This window comes from Tamandua tetradactyla, chromosome 7 (assembly GCF_023851605.1).
Source record: "Tamandua tetradactyla isolate mTamTet1 chromosome 7, mTamTet1.pri, whole genome shotgun sequence".
Classification (NCBI taxonomy): domain Eukaryota; kingdom Metazoa; phylum Chordata; class Mammalia; order Pilosa; family Myrmecophagidae; genus Tamandua; species Tamandua tetradactyla.
In genome coordinates this window covers 128,987,669-129,010,209 of record NC_135333.1, presented here as the reverse complement: position 1 = coordinate 129,010,209, position 22,541 = coordinate 128,987,669, and the positions used below count along the sequence as shown (strand labels likewise).

The following is a 22,541-nucleotide window of genomic DNA, read 5'->3' as shown; positions in this document are numbered from 1 at the left end:
ATTCCAAATCCATACCCTACCCACTAAACCTCCACCATGCAGCTGATCTCTTTAGTGCCGATTGATGATTGTCTCTTATTTTTTTCCTCAAAGAAAATAACAGCTTCTAACCTGAATTGAACACTTATTATGAAATGTAATGATCAGCTGATAACTATTATCTCATTTAATTCCATGTCCCTCCATTTTTTCAGATAAAGGAACAGAGACTGAAAGAACCTAAGTAACTTGCTCAAACAATGTGGCTGGGCCCGGTGGTCTTTTCCAGAACCCCAGCTCATAACAATTATATTATTCTGCTTCCTATTAGAGGCATGAACATTCGGCATAAGCTCCCAATCCTTCCTGTTTTTTTTTTTAACCTGCAATTTTAGCAGAAAAGGTCTTTCTTCAATCCCAGGCTAATATCACCATCCATATTTTAGATGCCTGCTCTTCTAATTATGCCTTGTATTATCCTGAATCTTCAACTCCTCCCTTTACACTGACTCCTTCTTCTATTCATAACAGTTTCTCCCATCTGAAAACAAAACAAGTGAAGGTAAAACAAAACAAGACAACAGGCTTTGTATCATCCTACCTCCATTCATTCTGCATCTCCCCATAGGGTTGCATCCCTTATTCTCTACTTGTTTCATATCAAGTATGAACTCTATCTCTAATTCATACCTGAACTATATATCTCCTCTTGTCACTAGAATATTCTTATCATTTCACTCTTATTTAGCACAATATATTTGATGTCCCGCATTTTGCTGAAGCTATTTACATTTCCTAATAATTAAACAAATGTCTTAATTCTTTTATATATCCTTCTTTTATATAATTTTTCTACACTGTCTGTATTTTGCTGCTGTCTCCCTTTTGAGATCTTATCCTCCTTTAAATACAGTCTCTCCTAATACTTTTTTCTACCTTTTAAGGCCACTTATTCCTCAGGCTCTTTCAGGCTCGTATTCCACCACTTGGCCCAATCGTTGAAGTAGTATTCAATTCTTTGCTTTCAACAGCTCTCATCCTATATACTTGGACATTCTTTTTGCCACCCCCATAGCTTTCAGTTCAAATTTTATGACTCCTATTTATGACTTCAAATTTTATGGCTCAAATTTATGTCTCCAGTATTGCTCACTCAGACCTCTTCCCTCAGTGCTCATCTATATTTCTCATTGCCTATTGGACATAAACTAGATGGCAATACTCATCTCAAAATCAACCTGTCCAAAAATAAACACATGATCTCTCCTGTCATCCTTCTCTTGGCCAGAAATTCTCCTCTACTCTTTCCTATCAATGCGTATGTCCACCTTCCCCACTCACTTACACAACTCAGAAATAAAAGATTCATTGGAGAGGACTCTTTTATTCACATCCCTACTAAGTTGACAACAAAACACAATTCTGCCTCTCAAATATTTCTTTCAATTATCCCTCCCTCTTCATACTTATTAGAAGTGCTTAATTCAAGCCCATGTTATTTCTTGATTGAATTATTGAAACAGCCAGCACCTCCTTGCTGGTCTTCCTAATTTTGCTCAAATCACTTCCCAAGTCATCTATCCTTTATTTAGGTATCAGAGCAGAGTTTCCAGAAACCAAGTCTTCTTCCAGACCTGCTCTTGATTGTTCTTTATCACTACTTGATAAAGTTAAATTCTGTAATTGAGTATATAAAGCCAGTTGAATAGAAATGAGCACAGGTGCATTGCATACACATCCACACGTTTCAAATGCCAGCCGTCTGAAATGGAATCCTTACAGTACTTTCTGTTTCCTTGCTGTACATATTGCATCTTCTGGTCACTGTGGTGTTTCTAAAGGCCTATTTCAAATCTCAAACACACAAATACGTGCATACAATCCAAAGATAGAAATTGCTATTGTATATTCCTAATGCACTATTTTACCCCGCTCTTTCTTTGGCCTAGAAAAGGTGAGTATTTGTATTCATGATACCGGCCTACCTTGGAGATATTGTGGGTTTGGTTCCACCTATCATAACAAAGCAATATGTAAAAAGCAAGTCACACAAAATTTTTGGTTTCTCAGTTCATATAAAAGTTATGATTACATTATACTTTAGTCTATTAAGACTATTTAGTCTATAATGTATTTTGTCTAAAAAAAAATACATACCTTAAATTAAGAATACTTTTTTTTCTCAAAAAATGCTAACCATCATCTGAGCCTTCAGTGTGTCATAATCTTTTTGCTGGTGGAGGATCTTGCCTGGATGTTGATCACTGCTGACTAACCAGGATGGTGGTTGTTGAAGGTTAGGGTGGCTGTGACAATTTCTTAAAATAAGTCAGAAGTGGAGTTTATCACATTGATGGACTCTTCCTTTCATTAAAGATTTCTGTGTAGCAAACAATGCTGTTTGATAGCATTTTACACAGTAGAAATTCTTTCAAAATTGAAGTCAATCCTCTCAAACCCTGCTCCTGATTTTTCAACTAAGTTGGTATAATATTCTAAAGCCTTTGTGTCATTTCAACAGTGTTCTCAGCATCTTCACCAGGAGTAGTTTCTATTTCAAGAACTCGCTTTCTTTGCCCATCCAAGAAGAAGCAGCTCCTTATGTGTCAAGTTTTATCATGAGATGGCAGCAATTCTGTCACGTCCTTAAGTCCACCTCTAATTCTAGTTCTCTTGTTATTTCTATACCTGCAGTTACTTCATCTACTGAAGTTTAACTCCTCAAAGTCATCCATGAGGATTGGAATCAACTTCTTCCAAGCTCCCGTTAATTTTGATAATTTAACTTCCTCCTTTGAATCATAAATGTCCTTCATGGCATCTAGAATGGTGACTTCTTTCTAGAATTTTTCAATTTGCATTGTCCAGATCCATCAGAGTACAACTATGTACGGCAGCTACAGCCTTAGGAAATATACTTCTTAGATAATAAGACTTGAAAGTCAAAATGGCTCCTTGGTCCATGGACTGCAGAATGGATGTTGCATTAGCAGGCATGTAAACAGCGTGAATCTCTTACATTCCCATCGAAGTTCTTGGGTGCACAGGTGCGTTGCCAATAAGCAGTAATATTTTGAAAGGTATCTTTTTCTGAGTAGTAGTTCTCTACAGTGGACTTCAAATATTCAGTCAACCGTGTCGTAAATAGATGTGCTATTATCGAGGCTCTATTGTTCCATTTAGAGAGCACAGGAAGAGTAGGTTTAGTGAAATTTTTAAGTGCCCTAAGATTTTTAGAATGGTAAAGGAGCATTGGCTTCAACCTAAATTCACCAGCTTCATTAGCCCCTAATAAGAAAGAGTCTGTCCTTTCAAGGTTTGAAGCCAGGCATTGGCTTCTCCTCTTCAGCTATGAAACTCCTAGATGACATCTTCTTGCAAAATAAGACAGTTTCTTCTAGATATTCTGGATAATTTTCTGCAGATTCTATATCAGCAACTTACTACTTCACTTTGTACTTTAATGTTATTGAGGCAGCTTCTTTCCTTAAACCTCATGAACTAGCTTCAAAATTTTGTTCTGCAGCTTCCTCACTTTTCAGCCTTCATAGAACTGATGAACCTTAGGGCCTTGCTGTGGATCAGGCTTTGGCTCAAGGGAATGTTGTGGCAGATTTCTTCTATGTAGACCACTGAAATGTTCCCTATATCAGCAATAAGGCTATTTCACTTCATCACCTGTAGGTTCACTGGAGTAGCACTTTGAATTATCTTCAAGAACTTTTCCTTTGCATTTAAAACTTGGCTAACTATTTGACATAAGAGGCCTAACTTTCAGTCTATCTTGACTTTCCATGCCTTCCTCACTAAGCTTAATCATTTCTAGCTGTTGATTAAAGTGAGAGACAGGCAACTCAAGCACCTAGAAACCATTACTGGGTTATTAATTGGGCTAACTTCAATATTGTTGTGTCTCATGAAATAGGGGAGACTGAGGAGAGGGAGAGAGATGAGGGAATGGTAGGCTCACGGAGCACTCATAACATACATAAATTTATTGACTAAGTTCACTATCTTTTTTGGGCATAGTTTGTGGTACCTCAAAACAATTACGGGTTTCAAGTATACACAGACCGCCATAGCAGATATAATTATAGTGAAAAAGACTAAAATATTGTGAAAATTGCCAAAATGTGACACAGCGACATGAAGTGAACATATGCTGTCGAAAAAATGGCACTGATAAACTTGCTCTGCCCCGGGTGCCACAAACCTTCAATTGGTAAAAAATGCAATATCTCCAAAGCACGATAAAGCAAAGCACAAAAAAATTAAATACAGTTGTAGCCAGATTTTCAGTCTCTCTTGATGTTGGTGGTGCATCCCAGCAAAAGATACTGGAGCTGTGTTGTGCCCATAGTCTCTTTGCTCTCTGATGACCTTAATATATAGTTTTCCTTCTACTCTCTCTTAGAATGACAACTAATTTTGCAGTGGAAATTGCAGTTCCAGACTTTTTCTGCCATCATAAATCCTGTCAGCAATTGAATTCAGCACTCTAATTAGAGGAGGAGAGGTCTTATTGTTGAGAAACTAAAGCAAGGGCATTTTGTGTGACCGTCTTCCACTTCTATAGAAACCATAATACTAATTCAAACACACAAATGATAGTAGACACCAGGACCAGAAGCCAGAAGGCACCAAGACACCAGACCTATTGGTTACCTCATTGCTAATTCACCCAGCCTCTAAGTTCTATTTATTGCCTAAGCTCCAGAAGGTCCAGATACAATCGGGGACTTGTAGAACTGTTAAGGAAACAGCAAGAGCTAAGAGTCTACTAAGTCCCTGCAAGTGGGAACCACTTTTTTTTTTGTTGGCATTTGCAATATTCTCTCACAACAGGTATCTTACTAGTTAAAAATAAAACGTACCTTATTAGTTAAATATAACAAAATGTTATTAAATGTATTAATCAAGAGATAGATAGTAGGAATTGCTTTTGTTTCTGGCAAATCCATAAAGAGGAAAATTTAACTCACTTGATGGGCAGAGGAAGAGATAAGTCAAGTATAGATTTCCTTCCAGGGTCCATGAACAGATACACCCTCTCTTCCCAGAATTGCTTAGATACACTTCTCATAAGGCTCTCTGACTTCCTATCTGAATGAAAAGACAGCTATCTGGATGGCAGTGTATATATCTATTATAACATTTAAGTGCAACTTTTCATTAATTTTTCTCTCTACTTCAGCAGAATGCAAAGAAAGAACTGGGTTTTATTCATTTCTGGGTTCTCAGGGTCAAGCATCATACCTGGAACACAATAGCTAAACAATGTATTAATGTTAATAAAATGTAAATGAGAATGAAGCAGGGAAGTGGGAGGAAAAGAGTGAAGGGAAAGAAGTTAGGAAAATAGACAATCACTTTAGGGTACTTTACACCTCACACTCATGCTTCCAAACCATTATGACAAGTTAATTCATTTCTATTGTGACATCTTGATGTTATCATGTTTAAAATTACTCCTGCAGTGTTAATCCTGAACTCCAAGTGACATTCGAACCATTGGCAGTCGTGATTACTTACCTTTTTTATAATAGTACAATGAATTGATAATCTTAGTTTTAAGAAAATCTTTAGACATTAAATGACATAACACAACTCCACAAAAGCAACTGCTTTGGTCAATTAGGCAAATAATTTATTGATTTTAAAAGGTTGTTAAATAGTTTTCATGATGGACACTAATATCTCCTTTGGATTTGTAAGTTGGGTTAATAATTCGTATTTTAAAAGACTCTAAGCCAGAGCTTGGATTTAGTCCCTGTTTTCTGATCTGAAGTTGAGTGTCTTCCCACTGCTCCAGAGCTGCCCATATTTATCATTTCAGCACACTAGAAACTTTGATAAAACCCTCAGAATCACTGCCAGATGAATGAAGACCTCAGCATTATCTCGGGTTCCCTTCTCTTTTACATCTGAACAATGCCATTAGTGCCAATGGTAGATTTTACTGAAGATTTTTCAGACATCTTATTAAACATGTTAACACTCTTATTAACATTAAAAGCTCTTGTTTATTCTCCCTTTCAAATGCCCTCCTCATCTGTGCCAATCCTAGTTTTCATTTTTAACATCTGTCTTTTCCCCTTAAACATACCATTTTTGCCTTAATGTGTGTGCTCTCTTTCTTTCTTCTCTTTTTCTCTTGCTCCTGTATTCATTCTTTCTCTTTCTCCTTTGCTTTTGCTTTTGTCTCACTTCTCTGCTCTCTAGATCTCACTCTAACTCCCTTAGGAACTCATACTTCCTTATATCTTTTTATTTATATCAGTTCAGCTTTATCTTTTATTCCCAAATGCCAACCTTCAAATCTATCAAGCTCATTAAAAACTGTTAAAAGGACCCTCCACTTAAAAAGATCAGAACACCTTAGAAGAATTTTAAGAGGCTTCTAGTATTGAAATAATCTCCAGGTAGCCTAGCATTTAAATATATAAATAAATAAGTCATAAGTAACTGTAAGTAAGTAAAATAAACATTTTCCTAAAATGGAAATCTCTCCTGGGAAATCCATGGGGCATTGTTCACATGTGAAATTGGAAACAACTTAATCATCAATAGGAAACTTACTAATTAAATTATATTGTTTTAGACTGGATCTGCTAAAACCAGAGCCTAAGATTAAAGCTTATTTTTATATAGTTAATTTTTAAGTGATCCCACTCGGGAGTAAGGGTGAGGAACATGGGTACTGTATATAAAAGAAGAGATAACACAAGGGATTTTATCAATTTGTCTACTAGGATGGGTGATGAATATTGAAAACCACAGCACCTTCTGAGGAGCCTTCATAAAGTATGTCTTAGAAATTTCTGCTAAGAGGATGAAGGGAGGGAGCATTCACTCATCTGCCCACAACCTTTCCTTTTGATTTCTGAACTTGCTTGCACTCAACTCTAAAAGTACCATTATCACTGTACAATGAATTGCTTCTGAGCCCACCCACCATTATGACCTGAGAGGGTATTACACTACCCAGCCAGTAACGGGTTGGTCTTGTCACATAATCTCTTGTGGCCTCATTATCAGGAGCTCATTCTTGACTAGAGGTTAATAGAATGACAGGAGCTGTTGTGAAATGGTGAGTAGTTCTATGGGAGAGAAGGCATGACCTCCCTACAGAAGCCTTGAAGTCTATATTGAAGTTTTTCTATTCAGGCTAGGGAGAAATTCCTCACCAACTTCATTTCCCATGGCTACTTTCAGCACCATCACGTCTGCTTGCCCTATTGCCCAGCTGGCAGGGCGGAAGGGAGCACAGACTAAATCTGTGGCAGAGACTTCTCTTTCTCTTGGAGCCACTCAAAACTGGTAGCCTTCCAGGTTATCTGAAAAATTGGGTAGAGTGCTATTCCAAAGTGTGGTTTATACTGCTTTTAAAAGTCAAGGAAACCTCCCAAATGCAATGCCATTTTCTTAATGACAGGATGTACAAGTTGCAACAAGTTGCCCTTTACCTTGGAGGGGATATCCTTGTATGGTCAGGTTGTTGGGTCCTGGAATGTTTCACCTATATGGTACTCTCCTGAATATATGTTAGGTTTATCTTCTACCTACCTCATACCTTCTAGTATGCATATGTCTTATTAGGCATCTACAGTGATTCCGTACATGTCTACCAGGTCCTGTCAGCATGTCTGATTATGAACAGGATGCTATTCTGTGGAATGTCAAGATGATTAAGGCCTATAGAGAAAGTAAGAGAATTCATATGGTCATGGAATAAGACAGTAAAGGTATCTTTTTACATGATAAAGAAGAACTTATTCGATTCCATTTATTGATGAAGATTTAGAAGAAAGAATTTACCAGATCAATAGCTACTGCCAGAGGCTGCGTTGTTCTGTCTCAGTAAAGATATCTCATCTGGCATGGAAGCTGTGATATGAGGCTGCCACTTGGTAAGATTTATGGTAGTTTAACATCATCTGACATTATCCATTTAGTTTTTATGAGCTCAACAAGTCAATTTATTGAATATATGGTAGGCATCACAAACTCTGAATCTTTTAAGTCTTTGATGGTGACACTAATCCACAGTCTCTTTTGGGATGGGCTATCACTTCTGATTTCCTATCTTGATGGGTAAGGCAAGTTTTAGGGACTTCCTACCATAATGTACTTTCCTAACATAATGGTGCTGATTCCCCAGGTCAGGAAACCAGTGTTATGGCTCGGCAAATTTTAAGTATACCTATTCTAATTATACTTTCAGGACCTGAAAATTAATTGGGCCAGGAATCCATTTACCTTCTGGTTTCAATAAGCCCCATCTAACCGGAGATACATGAGGTATTTAAGATCCCCTGGTATGAGTATCAGCTCAGATTCATATCAGTCCTCAAAATGTTTGGCTATTCTTTACTCAGTGTACAACTGTCCTCGCAAATGGCCGAAGGTCCACTAGAGAATTAGTTAATTCAGGTCCTCTAAAAGCAGACATTAAAATGGTTTTACATGTGCAAGAAATTCATTGGGGGAAATACTCGTGAAAGATAAAGGAAGATGAGCATGTAGGCAAATAGAGTCTTCAGACCATGATACAGGTCTGACACCTATGAAGAGAGAGGGGGAAGGAAGACTTGAATAGGAAGAGTCAAAGACTACAGTGCAGCTCTAAGAAAGTTGTGAGCAGACTGATGGGATATGTGCTTGAAGAAAATTAGTTAATTAGAGGAATCTTGCACCCTTCAATAATAGGCTAGCTTTAGCACCCTCGCTGTGCTCAGTAATTAGCTCAGAAAATCCTTGAGAAAACCTGGCCTCTGGGTGAACATAATAGCATATACAGAGAGGCAACAAATGGGGCTATCAGTCAACTATGCTTTCCATTGAAGATCTGGGCAGTGCCTTTCCATGACCTCCACAGTTGAGCCTTTGTGTTCCGTAGGACTACCCCGTGGTGGTTCATTTGGGCCTCTTCCGTCATCTTCAGCCATCACCTTGACAGATATTCATCACTTACCTGGTATTGTAACCCGATTCTGGGACTCCTGAATCCTGGGCCATAATACTGTATTCTTCAGGCCAGAATTGCTGTATTCACAGTTACGATGGGGCAAGAGAATATCAAGAGGCATCTAAGCAAATCACCTGCGTTCCATTCATATTCCTTTCTATCTGCATTATGTAAAAACAGTCCTACCTCCTCCTGTTGATTAGGCTAAATAACCCAAAAAGAAGGTGACCCCACCTTTTTCATGATGGTTCCTGGACACAAGCTTTCAAAGTATCTGGACAGCAGCCATAGCTGGTGGTTCAACGGGGCACTTCTTGTGTTCCCTAGCAGGATTTTACCTCCTTTAGGGACTAGGATCTCCAACTCTGCGGAGCCTAGAGTAGCAGGGATGATAAACAGAGTCCCTTAGTGGTTCATTAAAGGTAATGACCTCTTCTGCATCCATCCTTTTCTTACTGGATTCATGGATTCTTCCTACTGAGGAAATATCACCATGTAATGGTATCTGATATAATGCATATTCACCATCTTAAAGGATAGCACCCATCCTTTTAGAATGCCACCTCTGAACTGGCACTTGCACTGTGCCTTTAGGAGTTTATTCCAGTGCTCTGTGACACCAGCTGCCTCTAGGATGCTGTGACACAATTACTTGATTCTACGGTAATGGAGCCATTCCTATAACTTTTTTGCAGAGTAGGTCTCCTTGTTGGGTCCTATATGTGTAGGATTCTATACATATCTGTGGCTCATGTGTTCCATCAGTCCTCGGGTAATGGTGCTGGCTGAGACTCTGAGGTCGGGAAAGGTAAGCACATACCTGGAATAGGTAGTTATCTTTATGAGGATGAGCTGCTGGCACTTCCAAACAGAAGAGCACCATTGTAATCCACTCGCCATCATATCAAAAGCTCAGTGATGGTCTCTGTTGCTGAAAGCTTCAGCAATTTGAGGCAGCAGTAGTAGTTAGATAGGCCTTGGTACATAGGAGTCACTGCCCACACATAGCCTCCATATCTGCAACCAAGTGACTCCATTTGTTTTGCCACTGTGCCAGCTCTGGCGGGCTTATAATGGAGGCCAGTTACCATTTTGTCTATTTGGTTGTTCAGTGAATCTTCTAAAAGTGATGTTTTCTGGTGATACAGAATTCTTCACACATCATGCCAGCTTTCATTTGTCCATTATCCAGACCTCCTTGTCTCTGATCTTCCAGTATTTTCCCATCCAGGCCACAACCCAGGAATGTTTATATATTCTCACTTCAGGTCGTTTCTCCTTCTGCACAAAATGGCCTTTCACCCAGGTACATGAAGGCCAAGAGGATTTTAGAGGGTGTCTTACAATGAAGCAGTCCAGAAGCCCCAGGACAGAAAGTGAGAAGTACATGGTATGGAGCTGAGGAAAGGAAAGTCCAGATATAACATGCTCATAGAATTTTTAACTGCAGCAGGGGCTGAAATAAAAGGTGGGGCTGTGCAAATATGAAGTGTTGTGTAAGAAATGTCCAACATAACCTGAAATATCACATGGAGTTGGCAATACCAAAAATTAAATAGAAATCCTAAAATGTAAATTACCTTCCAAAAGGTTACAGTTTGTGCTGTTATTAGCTAAACTTAATATTAACCACTCTCAAGAACAGTTTAATTTACTAAGAGCAGCGCTTTATTATTGAAATCAAGCTAAGAATATGGAGAAGGATGATGTATGTTGGGGAGGAAAAAAAAATAATGGCTATTGATATTAGGATCATTTTGTCAAATTTATCTATCATTAATCATATCACATTTTATTAAATGCTTTACATGTTTGTGTGATTGAGGCTGCTATGGGGAGTTGATAAAAAATAGATACAAAGATCTATGGAAGAGTTCGAGTTGTAATTAATATTTTTTGAAGTGGACTTTTTTTTAATACAACAATTGAGAAGAAATGGATTAGGCCACCAGAACCTTTTTCATTCACAAAATAGCCTTTGAACAGCTGACAGTGGTTTGCATTTCCACCTTATTCAGAAAGTCTATAGTCAGGGTTTTCAAAAAACTTGAGGTGATTATTCTTGACAATGACTTACAGAGTTTCCACATTGTAAATAGAATCAGGTACATGAAATGACAGTTTTCACTAGGTTTAGAGAGAGTCCTTCCATCATTTAGCACTGCTGTGGGATGTCATAATTTCCATATCATTTAGGTCACAGTGCTTCCCAGAAATTCAGTTAATTAATTGTGATTGGTTGGGAGTTGAGCACTCACTAGCATTTTTATTTTCTGGCATTTAGAAGACAATATCGATAATGGAAAATGGGTACCATGGATTTTGTAAAAGAAGAAGGAATATCTCAGAGGGACTCAGAATTCCAACCCCACAATTGCTTATATGGGCTCTACATTTTTGTTCCTTTATCAAGCAAACGTCTCAGAAAAAGTACTGTCAGAGATTGGAATTGCCATCCAGAACTTAGCCTGTTGTTTTAGTTTTTATTTTTTGTATAGAGTGAGAGGAAACAGTTCTCAGTAAAGATGATTGTGAATGTTTCTCTGAGACAAGCATACATGCATCACTGGTACCCCAAGAATGCTGCCCAGAGTCAGGAGCTTCAATGACATTCTCTTTGTATAAGCAGTTTACTAGAAATTTGGCACACACACGTGAAAGAAAACATGGCTTGCCTGGCCTTTTTGAAGTGACGTTCATTGCAGTAGGTCTAGCTTCACATGTCACACTGCACTGAGCTGCCTCACGGACAAAAGGGGCTGTGAGTTTTATGAAGGTTGATGTTATCGTGGGGCTGTGTTGCTTACGGGGACTCCCAGCACTGGAGGTTGGTTTTTATTCCTGCTCATTTGGTGTCTTAGATTTTGAACCATTAGCAGAGCCTGTGGTTGCTCAATTTATAAGATATTCAATTTTATAGACTATTTGAATGTACTTTGCATTTTGTGAAGGATATGTCCCCTAAATATCCAAGGTTTTATTTGGTGTAAGTTCAAGTACTCAACATTTTTCTATTGTTTGTTCATATACCATGTAGCGGCAAACAACGCGAAAGAACAGTGAGTAGTTATTCTACATACAAACAAATCTATATGTTTTACTGTACATTTTTATGCATGTTTATGTTAAGAATTTCTCTATAAATAAGACAGAGTATAGTACTTTGGGTCGTTATAGATTCCATTATCATCTCAAATACTGAGCAAGGAAAGAATTCTCTTTTATCAAATGGGCCAATTGTGAAACAAATGATAGTCAGTGGGTTCATTTGCTCAGATGTGTTTGATGAGTATTAAAGAGGTGTTAAATTGAAGTCAATGGAAAGATTACTAGGAAGGTTGGCACTTTATTGTTCTTAGAGGTTGTTTGCTTTCAATCATCTGGTAATGACTGAGATGCAGTGAAGACCTATGTTTCTATGTAGCTAACTATGCAAACTCGAGAGCCAGGGAGTTTTAGAAAGCACTTTTCTCTTCAGCCATTGAATACTCCAATTAAACAGCATTTCCAACTAAAACTGTTTCAGTGTTTTTCTTTCAGAAAAGCAGCTAATGTTTTTTTCCTAAGCATTATATTCAATAAGATTTTTTTAAAAGCGTTGAACTCTTCTGTTGCCTTAAGGATTTTTCTCTGAATATTTTCATGAGGAAAAGAAAGATGTTTTTTAATGAGTTTTATTTTCCAAGTTCACATGAGTTTTATTAAAAATGAAAATGAATTATGTGATACAACAAAGTTATATAATAGAAATCTCATTGGTAGTTATAAGAATTTATTTATTTTTTATTAAATTTACTTCTTAATAATGCATTGATACTTACATAATAATGGAAGTACTAATTATATACTCAAATTGTATCTTCAAAGTCTCCAAGAAATATTAATCATGAACGGGTCATTGACACTAATGTTTTCAGAAGGCTACTGATGTTTTGGATTAAGTTTCTTAGAAACTGATATTGAAAGAAAAGTAAGTCCCCAGATAGAGTTCAAAGACCTTATAACACAATAATTCAAGGATATAACTCCAAATTATTGGTGGTTTAACATGAACAATACTAAAGGTTGGGGAATTTACCAGTTATCAATTTATTGTCTCTCAACTCTTAATTTACCCTTTACTGACTCTTAACACCATTTCTTCCTTGCTAGCCGCCACAATGCTAACCTTTACCGGTAGAGGGCGCCAGAGGGACACTACGGGAGAAGAGGGAGTCCCAATTTCCATTTGCTCTTTTACCTGCTGCCTCTTGTGGTGCTAGTAGAAGCATCCTCTTGGGACAGCTTGCCTGTAAGATCTCAGGGGTACCATCTGGTGTCCGGGCCAGCATCATACCTGGGCATCTTTACTGTGACTTTCTCACCGTGCTCATTGGGTGGCTTCTGGGTGTTTCTGAGTGAAGCCAGTAGCCCGCTGCCATGGGCAACTTCCCAGTGAATTTCATTGATCTCCATTGGGCCGTCTGCCCACCATCCTCAATTCACCAGCTGTGGAGTAGCCCTGGTTTAGGGCAACGCAGTAAATTTCTCCACTTCAGTGTGGTTTAATCTTTCCAACATGGTTTAAACTCCATAAACTTGGAAGGGACCCTAGTTCCCCCTTTTTTTTCCTTTAGATACTGTCCCTCTGCTCTAGTGTATTCTTTAGAGTTTTCTTTTTATCACCCGTAGCAGCTAATTCCCTGTACGTAGATTATATTTCTTTATAATCTATTCAAATATTAATCTATTCAAATTACTGTGTGGTTTCTTGGTCAGACTCTCACTGATAAGGGGATTGAATAGACTATGATGGAAATTATAGTAGTTCACTGAAAGCTTCATTAACAATGTTCTTTAATAAAAAATTTTGTTATAAGAATTTTTCAATTTTTTAGTGTAAAGGTACTATTTGGAAAATGGCTACAATTTAAAATACCTTTGAAAACTAAGGGTAGCTAGATACATTTAGAATAGTAAATTTGGTTATTTTACTATGGTTGAAATAATATTTTCATACTTATTGTAATGTATTTTCATATATGTAGTCCATAACTATGTTTTCCTTTTTCAATATTTGATGCAAATATAACATATATTTTAGGATTGCTTTGTATACCAATTACCACCACTTATCTTGAAACATAGCACAATTCTATCCAATAAAACATTTTTTTTCCTACTAGGAGGACATATTACCATTTCCAAAATTACATTCTTTATAAGTAAAACTGTCCCCAATATATAGGCTTTAAAACCCAACGTTGTTTTTTATTTTTTTTCCCCATATGATTTTTTTTAAAAAGTCCTAACTTTTAGCTAATTGCCTATTTATATTTGAAGAATAGTAAACTTATTTGGACATTAAAAATATGAGATTTTTTTTTAGTTCATTTTTGTTAGACTTTGTTTTCAGTGTTCAATGGTCTAGGTTGATTCCAAATAGTAAAAACAAAGAGTAAATTCAGACTACAGCAGTCTGTTTAGTGAATAAAATATTAATCCTAGAATATATGGCAATATATAGAAGAAAATAGTGAGTTGACTTTTTCATTTGGTTTTGTTTTTCTCCTTTCATTACTGTATTTTATTTTCAAAGCTGTCTAAAGCTGAGCAGAATATAATGATGATAATTTTAGGTCACCTCCTTATACAAATAAAGCTGCGGATGTGAGTGAAAGTTACATTTTTCACTTCATGGCCCACAGAGTATCTCTCTAGCTTCAGTTTCTTATCTTCTTTTCCAAATCCATGTACTTGGTTTTGTTGACCATTCCTTTGATATTTCTTACTCTAGCACCTTAAATCCCATTTTTTTTTTTTTTTTTTTTTTTTTTAAGGAAAGGCAGAGAGAAGGAAGGAAGGATAGAAGGAAGGAAGGAAGGAAGAAAGGGAAACATTTTCAAACATTTTCTTGTTTTTATTGTACTCTGTTTCTCCGTCTCTGTTACATGGGCTGGGGCCGGGAATCGAACCGAGGTCCTCCGGCATAGCAGGCAAGCACTTTGCCCGCTGAGCCACCGCGGCCCACCCCTTAAATCCCATTTTGACTTCTTAGCCTAACCTCAGATTGAAAATTTTTTTTAACTATTTTATTTCTTCCTGACCAGAAGACTGTCTCAAATATTTTTTCATACTCTGCAACCTGCAATCTAAACCCGATGCCACCCCCATAGCTGACATTTGATCTTAGCATTCCATTTTAGAAAGAAGGGCCTATTGGTCAGAAAGCTATTTCTTCATATTTAAAACAATCAGTGTCTTAAACCATACAAAACAAACAGATGTCATGGCGATTGAATAAGTTATTAAATTATTCAACCGTTTGCCCTAACGAGCCTGAAGCATGCTTCAAATGTTTGGGACACACACACTCACAGATATGGATTGCCAACATGAATACCTGGAATTAAATATAAGTTCACCCTTCCTCTTGCCCAAGAGAGATGATCTATGAAGAAGTGGACATAGTTTTTGGCATGTTGAAGAGATGCCTCAGGAAAAGTCAAAGAACGAGTGCTTCTCATACCTGACTGCTTCTCATACATTAAAATCACCTGGAGAGCTTTTAAAAATTAACTTCTGGACACAACTCCCGATCAATTAAATAGATTCTCTGGTGCTGGAGCCTGAATATTAACAGTGTTTCATTTAAAAGCTCTCCCGGTACCTCTAATTTGCAACCTGATGAAGACCACTTCTATACTCTCCTGTAATTTTAACTCTGCTGCCTCCAATTTTAACTCCCACTAGACTTGCCAAGGCAGCGACATTACAAGACTTTTCTTTGCTGACTATCATACAGCTAGTCATGTGGCAAATTGGTCAGCAATAGTTTTTTCAGCACCTACTATATGAGACTGTTTTTGGCTCTGAGATGAATGAAACAAAGTACCTGCCTTATAGAGCAGCAGGGAAAGGCAGACAATCATGGAATGTGCCTTTCATGAAATGACATTGAAAAGAGATCTCAAAGAAGCAAATGCATGAATCTTGTTGATGTTTTGCAAGATGGTTTTCTAGGCAGAGACACAGCAAATTCAAAGGTCCTCAGGGAACAAACTATTTTTAAGTGATGGTCGATGAAAAATGTTTAAATGGTATGTCCAATCTGAATGTAGATCTTCTTTGTAGAAAATTTTATCAATTGCATTTTCTTTTTTTAAATCAAGTTTACTGAGGTATAATTTACATAAATATTAAGTATAGAGATTTTTAAAAAAATTTGTAAAGATAGTATTTTAAAAACTGAAACAGATGTAACAACTGGATTGCCAATTGAAATTCATGGCGACCAAGTCAACTGAAAGAAGTCATACATCATTCAGTTTTCTTTTTTGCTAGTATTGGCTCTCAATATTCAGTCAAGTAAGGACTTTAAAGGTAAAATTGTTATTTGTTACATTTTATTTTCTTAAGACTAATTGTTTTCTTAGTTGTAGACAAAGGAAGAAAATAATCTTGTGGTGCCCTCATATTTAAAATTTGGCAAGAAAGCATATGCAAGTTGCATGTGTGAATGTGTGTGTCTTTTAGTCACTACGGATATTGTCATTACACTTTTTATTAAGATTGAATGCAAGATTTATTTGTAAGAAACCTATCCTGATGTCGAATCACCCATTGTTTCAAAGAGAAGATATAGGCAGTGCTAACGCATACTTTGATGGAAGAACTGTTTCACTATTAAAAAGTAAGTACCCTTAGACATAGAGAAAACCATTAAAAAACCTGAAGCTATAATAAGCTGACCTCATCATTATGACTTACAAAACAGAGCAGTTTTATGATTACCAGTGGATTAATAAATACCTGGGTAACTGGATGTTTTACTTCATTTAATGCATTTAATCTGGCTATGCGATGAGCTCTATATTCAGTGAGAAATTGTGCAGACTTTCACTTTAATCTCTTTAGGCCTTTCAGCATACCCCAGCATTCTAGGATCTCATTCATATAGTCACTTTCACAGAGGTAAACCCGTTTTCTTTTTATGGAAATATTGGTTTAAAAGAGCTTTGGTACAGCTGTTTTCAATGTTGGTAAAAAGGTTCCCTTAGATATACAGTTTATTTTAGTATAATTTTGAACCAAAATTTCAATCCCTTCAATAGATAGGCAATAGAGTCCTATAGAGTAGTTTGCATTTGGAATGCAAGGTGTTGGGCATTTTTTTCCCTCCTGAAAGATAGAGTTAAATTTGGGAAATATAAGACAGCTTTGTAGAGTTCCAAAATACTGGTCTCTCCATTTGTGTATTAACAGGCTTGGCTTATTAGATTCGTTAGTATTGGCAAAATGAACCTGACCTTTAGATGACAAGGAATAGGATTGTCAGAATTTGATGGGAAAAAGTAGTGGGCACAGGAAAAGCTAGAAATTCATACTTTCATTCACTTATTCACCTACTTTCTCATTCACTTCTTGATATGTCATGAATTTGTGGTTTCTGTGATATGCAAAGTTCTGTGTTAGGTGGTGTTGTCGAATAAAGAAGTATTCCTTTCTTTATGGGAGATAGAAAAGTATATGCTTGATTATAATAAAGATATAATATGGGCACATAATTTTAAAGAGTGATACAGAGAAGGTCCTGTGGGATTTCAGGGGAAGGAAAGTATACATGGAAATTACTTCATCTTCAAAGAACCTGAGCTAGGTAGAAGGGATGATACTGTATTGGCAGTGGATTTTGAAATAAGAAATAACTTTGCTTCTTCTGAGAAATTAACTTTTCTTTTTTTTCTTGCATCTTTATTCTGTTGGAGCCAAATTTGTGGTCTGCTTCTAGCAGGTTTGCCTTTATTATGTACATTTTGATGTTAGCCTCCTTCCTAGCTCCTTTAATACCTTTGCAATTTGTTCCTCTTTTCTTTCTCTTCAGCTTCAGATTCATGACCCTTGATAATTTTTGTGTCCTTAAAAGCCATCCCTGAGTCCCGCTCCTACCAACGGTCATCACATCTGGAGACATCAATGGAAACTATGATTGAATTGAAATTGAGCAGGATTAGGATGAATGCAAAAAGTTTCAGAACAGGGTGTATAAGCCCTGTGTGCTTGCAGTAGGGGAACTTGACACTGGACTTTCAGGAGAAACACAAAGTCTTCAGGTCAAGGACAGCAAAAGTGTTACACTGAGATTACATTTCTCTCTTCTTTGTCTGTGACAGGTAACTTATAATGTTTCCCTCTTAGTTGATTGGAAGCTTTAGAATTGTTTTTAACATGGAAGTACAGTCAACCAGTGCCAAGAGATGAAGCATTTTTATTTGTGCTCAGATGAAAGAGCGAAGGGTGGGATTTAGAGTATCTAGTGGGTGAAGAGAAGGAGAAGCCAATTAGTCAGACAAAATCTGGCAGAGCAAATTAACAGAAAAATATAAAGTAAATTAGAGAGTTAAAAATATACAAATATGCATTAGATATTTTATTTCAAACTAAAACATAAAATGTATATATAAATGTGTATTTATCTGTCTTTTGATATAGAGACAAACTTTCTCACTGATTGGAATTCAGCTTCGTCCTTTTGGTATAAACCATACCCATACAGCATAATATTAAATTTCTTGTTCAACATTGTTAAAATAAAATAAGACCCTTAGTATATTTAGAAAGCAAACTGAATGAAGAATTCTGGATATTTATGATATTTTTTATTACTTTTAAAAACAGTTGACACTTAAAAGCAATGTTTTTAAATATAATATCATTTATCAAGTCTTTCCATATTATTCAAATTAGTTTTCACAAAACAACAATTATTCATTTTCACATTCATATGATATTGATTTATATAATAATAAATTCTTTTATGTAATGACACTGACAAATCCAGCTGGTAGAAACAGACTGGTAACCAGTGCTGTTACTCTGGAAAAGCATACAGATTAACTGCTAGGAAAAAACAGTAATTAAAAATGCTATCAAATAACCTAGTATCTGTGGGATTTCAGTATCCTCTGGGCACCAGGCTTGATAGAATGGATGGCAGTAGATATTTGGAGAGTTGATAGGTAAAGGTTTATTTATACAGTTTTCATTAATATTTTAAAAGTTTAGAGATGTAGAGACTGCTGGGGAAGTCGTCATTTCACAGCCCTCACCTACCCTACCCTTCCTTTTCTGTTGTGTGGAGATGTTTCAATATGTTTCCATTCCACAACCCCAGTGTGATGTTAGGTCCAATGGAGCAGTTTGACCTTAAACTCAGAAATGGGAAGTAAGCAACCCTAGCAGTTTATCAGAGCGGGAACTCTCAGTTGCAGGCCTCCTGTGCTTAGGTTGTATAAATACCCCACTCCCAGGCAACACAGATTTGTCAGTCCTCTCAGAAGTGAAGTGGGCATGGAGAGCTGCATCCCTCCACCCTGATGTGTGCACTGTGACAAATTCTTCTAACAAGCAACATAATTGTATCAACAACTGAGCAATTTTTAACATTGAAGCTTATGGCTCACTACTAACTGGTTTCATTCCTTAATATAAAGCCATGCACAAATAAATTTTGTTTTCACTGCCACCCATTAATTTATTTAGTAATAGCCTAACAGGAATAGAATTAGGAAATTGAACTACTCATTTCAGTCCCTTTTCTCTGTTTCCCAATGTTTTATTTTGAAAAAGGTTTTAATCTATAGAAATTTGAAAGAATAGTACCATGAACTAACCACATCTCTTCACCTAGATTTCCTGATTATTTTGCCACTTTGCCTTTTCTCATTTTATTTATTTATATATGCTTTGTTGACTGAGTAATTTGAAATTAAGTTGCCAAAATCAGCATTTCTCTAAGTAAATCTGTATATGTCCCCTAAGAATAAAGGCATTATCCACATAATCACAGTACCATTATTATATGCAATATATATAACAATATATATAAATTAACTCATATAAAATTTCCACCATTGTCTCCAAAATATATTTCATGACATTTTTCTTCATCAAACTTCCAATGTTCATGCATTTCCTTTTGTTATGTCTTTTTAAAACATGGAATGGTTTCTTTGCTATTTTGCTATTTTGGTTTGTTTTTCATGACACTGACATTTTTAATTTTTTTAATTTTTCAGGTCCATTGTCTCACAGAATGTCCTACATTTTGAATTCACCTGGTTGTTTCATTATTATTAGAATTAGTTCATAGATGATGTGGTATACATCCAAAAAAATGTTTTAAAACCTCACACAGGAGGTAGGACACGATGGTGGCATAGTGAGGTGTGGAACGTAATTCATCCCCTAGGGCAGCTAGTAAATAGCCAGGAACTGTCTGGAACATCTGTTAGGGAATGTCTATAACAAGACACACATCGCACACCAGTCCTGAATGGGTGAAATGGCTGAAATCACAGCACAGAATTATAAGTCTCCCAAGCCATGGAGGCTGGTGCCCCTCCCCCAGTGGCAAGGCAGGTTGACTAGGTTCTCTCACTGGGGGGAAAAAGAATCCCTCTCTACTAGGAGAAAAGAAGGTAGCTCAACCAAGCCCTAATTGTGAAATTAATTAACAAATTTGGGTTGCTGAAAAAAATACAAGCTCTGAGCACAGATACACCTGGAGCAAGCACAAAAGGAACTGGGAGGTTTCTCCCTGGTAAAGACAAGACAGGCTGAAAAAAAAAATAGAGCACTTGGAGTTAGATGAGCTCAGAATACTGGAAAAGAGCTGGGTTGCAGGAAAAGGGTACAGAGAGCTGGGTACCAACTCTGGCTCTGGATTGGCAAAATTGCAGGGCTGGGGGCTGGTTCTCAAAAGGATTTTTTTACTTTTATTTCTCCTTTTTAAACAATCCATTAGATAGAGCATTCCAGCAGTCCCAGGCTTCAGCACTGCCCCAGGCAAGAACAGAATTAAGATATGTTTGAGATACAAAACAGTCAGGTGAATGAGATAATTCCCTAAGGAGCGTATCTTTAAGCAGTCTCTACTGGGAGCAAGGGAAGGTAGTTCAGCCAAGCCCCAATTGTGATTTTACTTAACAAATTTGGACTGCCAAATACAAGTTCTGGACACAGACAAACCCAGAGCAAGCAAGAAAGGAGCACTGAGGTCTCTGCTGGCACAGAGGAGGCAGGGCTGATGGAAAAAAATAAAAATAAAAAGAATAAAAATGGAGGTCTTTGGAATCAGTTGAGCTCAGAGTACTGGAAAGGGACTGTGCCCCAAGTGGGGCGGGGGGGGGTGGGGCACAAAGAGCTAGGTGCAAACTCTGGTTCATGACTGGCAATCCTGGGGGCTGGGACCTGGCTCTGACAAGGGATATTTTTTCCTTTTTTTTTTTTTTTTAATTTTTAAACTGTTCTAGCAGCTCAATAGAGAAAGCCTCAGGAATTTTCAATTGTCAGCAGGACCCAGACAAGGGTGAAGTTAAGCTAGGTCTGAGAGACAAAGTAACCAGCCAATTGGGAAAGATAATTCTCTAAAGTGCAATTATCTAAAGAATGTACCTTCCTCAAGAAAAGCGGGAGGGGCAGGGCTAGCTCAAGGGGTGGCCTTCCTTCAAAGAATTCAGACCCCTGGGTCTGGCAAACAGAAATAGTTTAAGCTTGCATTCCACCTCAGCCTCTGTCTCAATCACAACTCTGACAGGGACAGGGTCTGCTGAGAATTAAAGACATGGCATCACATTAGGCCAGTGGGGAGCTACGGGCTGACAAAGGCCACCTGTTGGACAGGATAGACTCTAGAGGCTTCACAAGAAAATCTGATAACCTACTGGGTCTCATCCTCAATGAGACTTGATACTGATTATACCCTCCACCTGAGACCTGGGCCTGTCTGGTCTTGGAAAATCTGATTGGGATTGATCATATCTGGGGAGAGCCTCCTCAAAAAAAAAGGTTCCATATAGGCAGGGCAAGAATCAGAAAAAAGAGATGAAAAATGCTGATCAGTTAAACAGAAGCTATGCTAGAAGTCTAGAATAAATTGAAATAAATGTCAAAGAACAGATAAATAACAAAGCCAACCAATAAGAAAATCCTAGGTAAAAGTGTGAAAATGGCCTCTAGAGTAAACTAATAAGGGAAATCAGATACTTAGACACCCAGCAAGAAATTACAAGTCATACTGGTGAAAACAAATACATACCCAAAGGAACAAACTAAAATTTCAAGTGAGATACAGGAGTTGAAACAACTAATTAAAGATGTTCAAACAAACATTATAAATCACATCAAAAATCAAATCAATGAGTTGACGGAAGATATGGCAAAAGAGATGAAAGATATAAAGAAGACATTGGATGAACATAAAAGAGAACTTGAAAGTTTGGAGAAGCAAATGGCAGAACTTATGAGAATAAAGGCACAATAAAAGAGATGAAAACACAATGAAGACCTACAATAGCAGATTTGATGAGGCAGAAGAAAGGACTAGTGAACTAGAAGACAGCACATCTGATATCCTACATGCAAAAGAACAGGTAGGGAAAAAATGGAAAAATATGAGAAAGGTCTCAGGGAATTTAATGATGACATGAAAATACATGTCATGGATGTCCCAAAAGGAGAAGAGAATGGAAAGGGGGCAGAAAGAAAATTGAAGGAAATAACCACTGAATATTTCCCATCTTTTATAAAAGACATAAAACTATAGATCCAAGAA

The 22,541-nt window shown here is 37.1% G+C and overlaps 1 long non-coding RNA gene across 1 annotated transcript in view; it reads left to right on the top strand.

The window, feature by feature from the left end:
- Nucleotides 1-6,976: 6,976 nt before the first annotated feature.
- The window catches only part of LOC143690141 (uncharacterized), a 193,306-nt gene continuing 177,741 nt past the window's right edge, over nt 6,977-22,541 (top strand). Inside the window, exons 1-2 of the long non-coding RNA XR_013179009.1 lie at nt 6,977-7,069; nt 7,746-7,889. This is a non-coding gene — a long non-coding RNA (uncharacterized LOC143690141). The remainder of the gene's footprint in view (nt 7,070-7,745; nt 7,890-22,541) is intronic.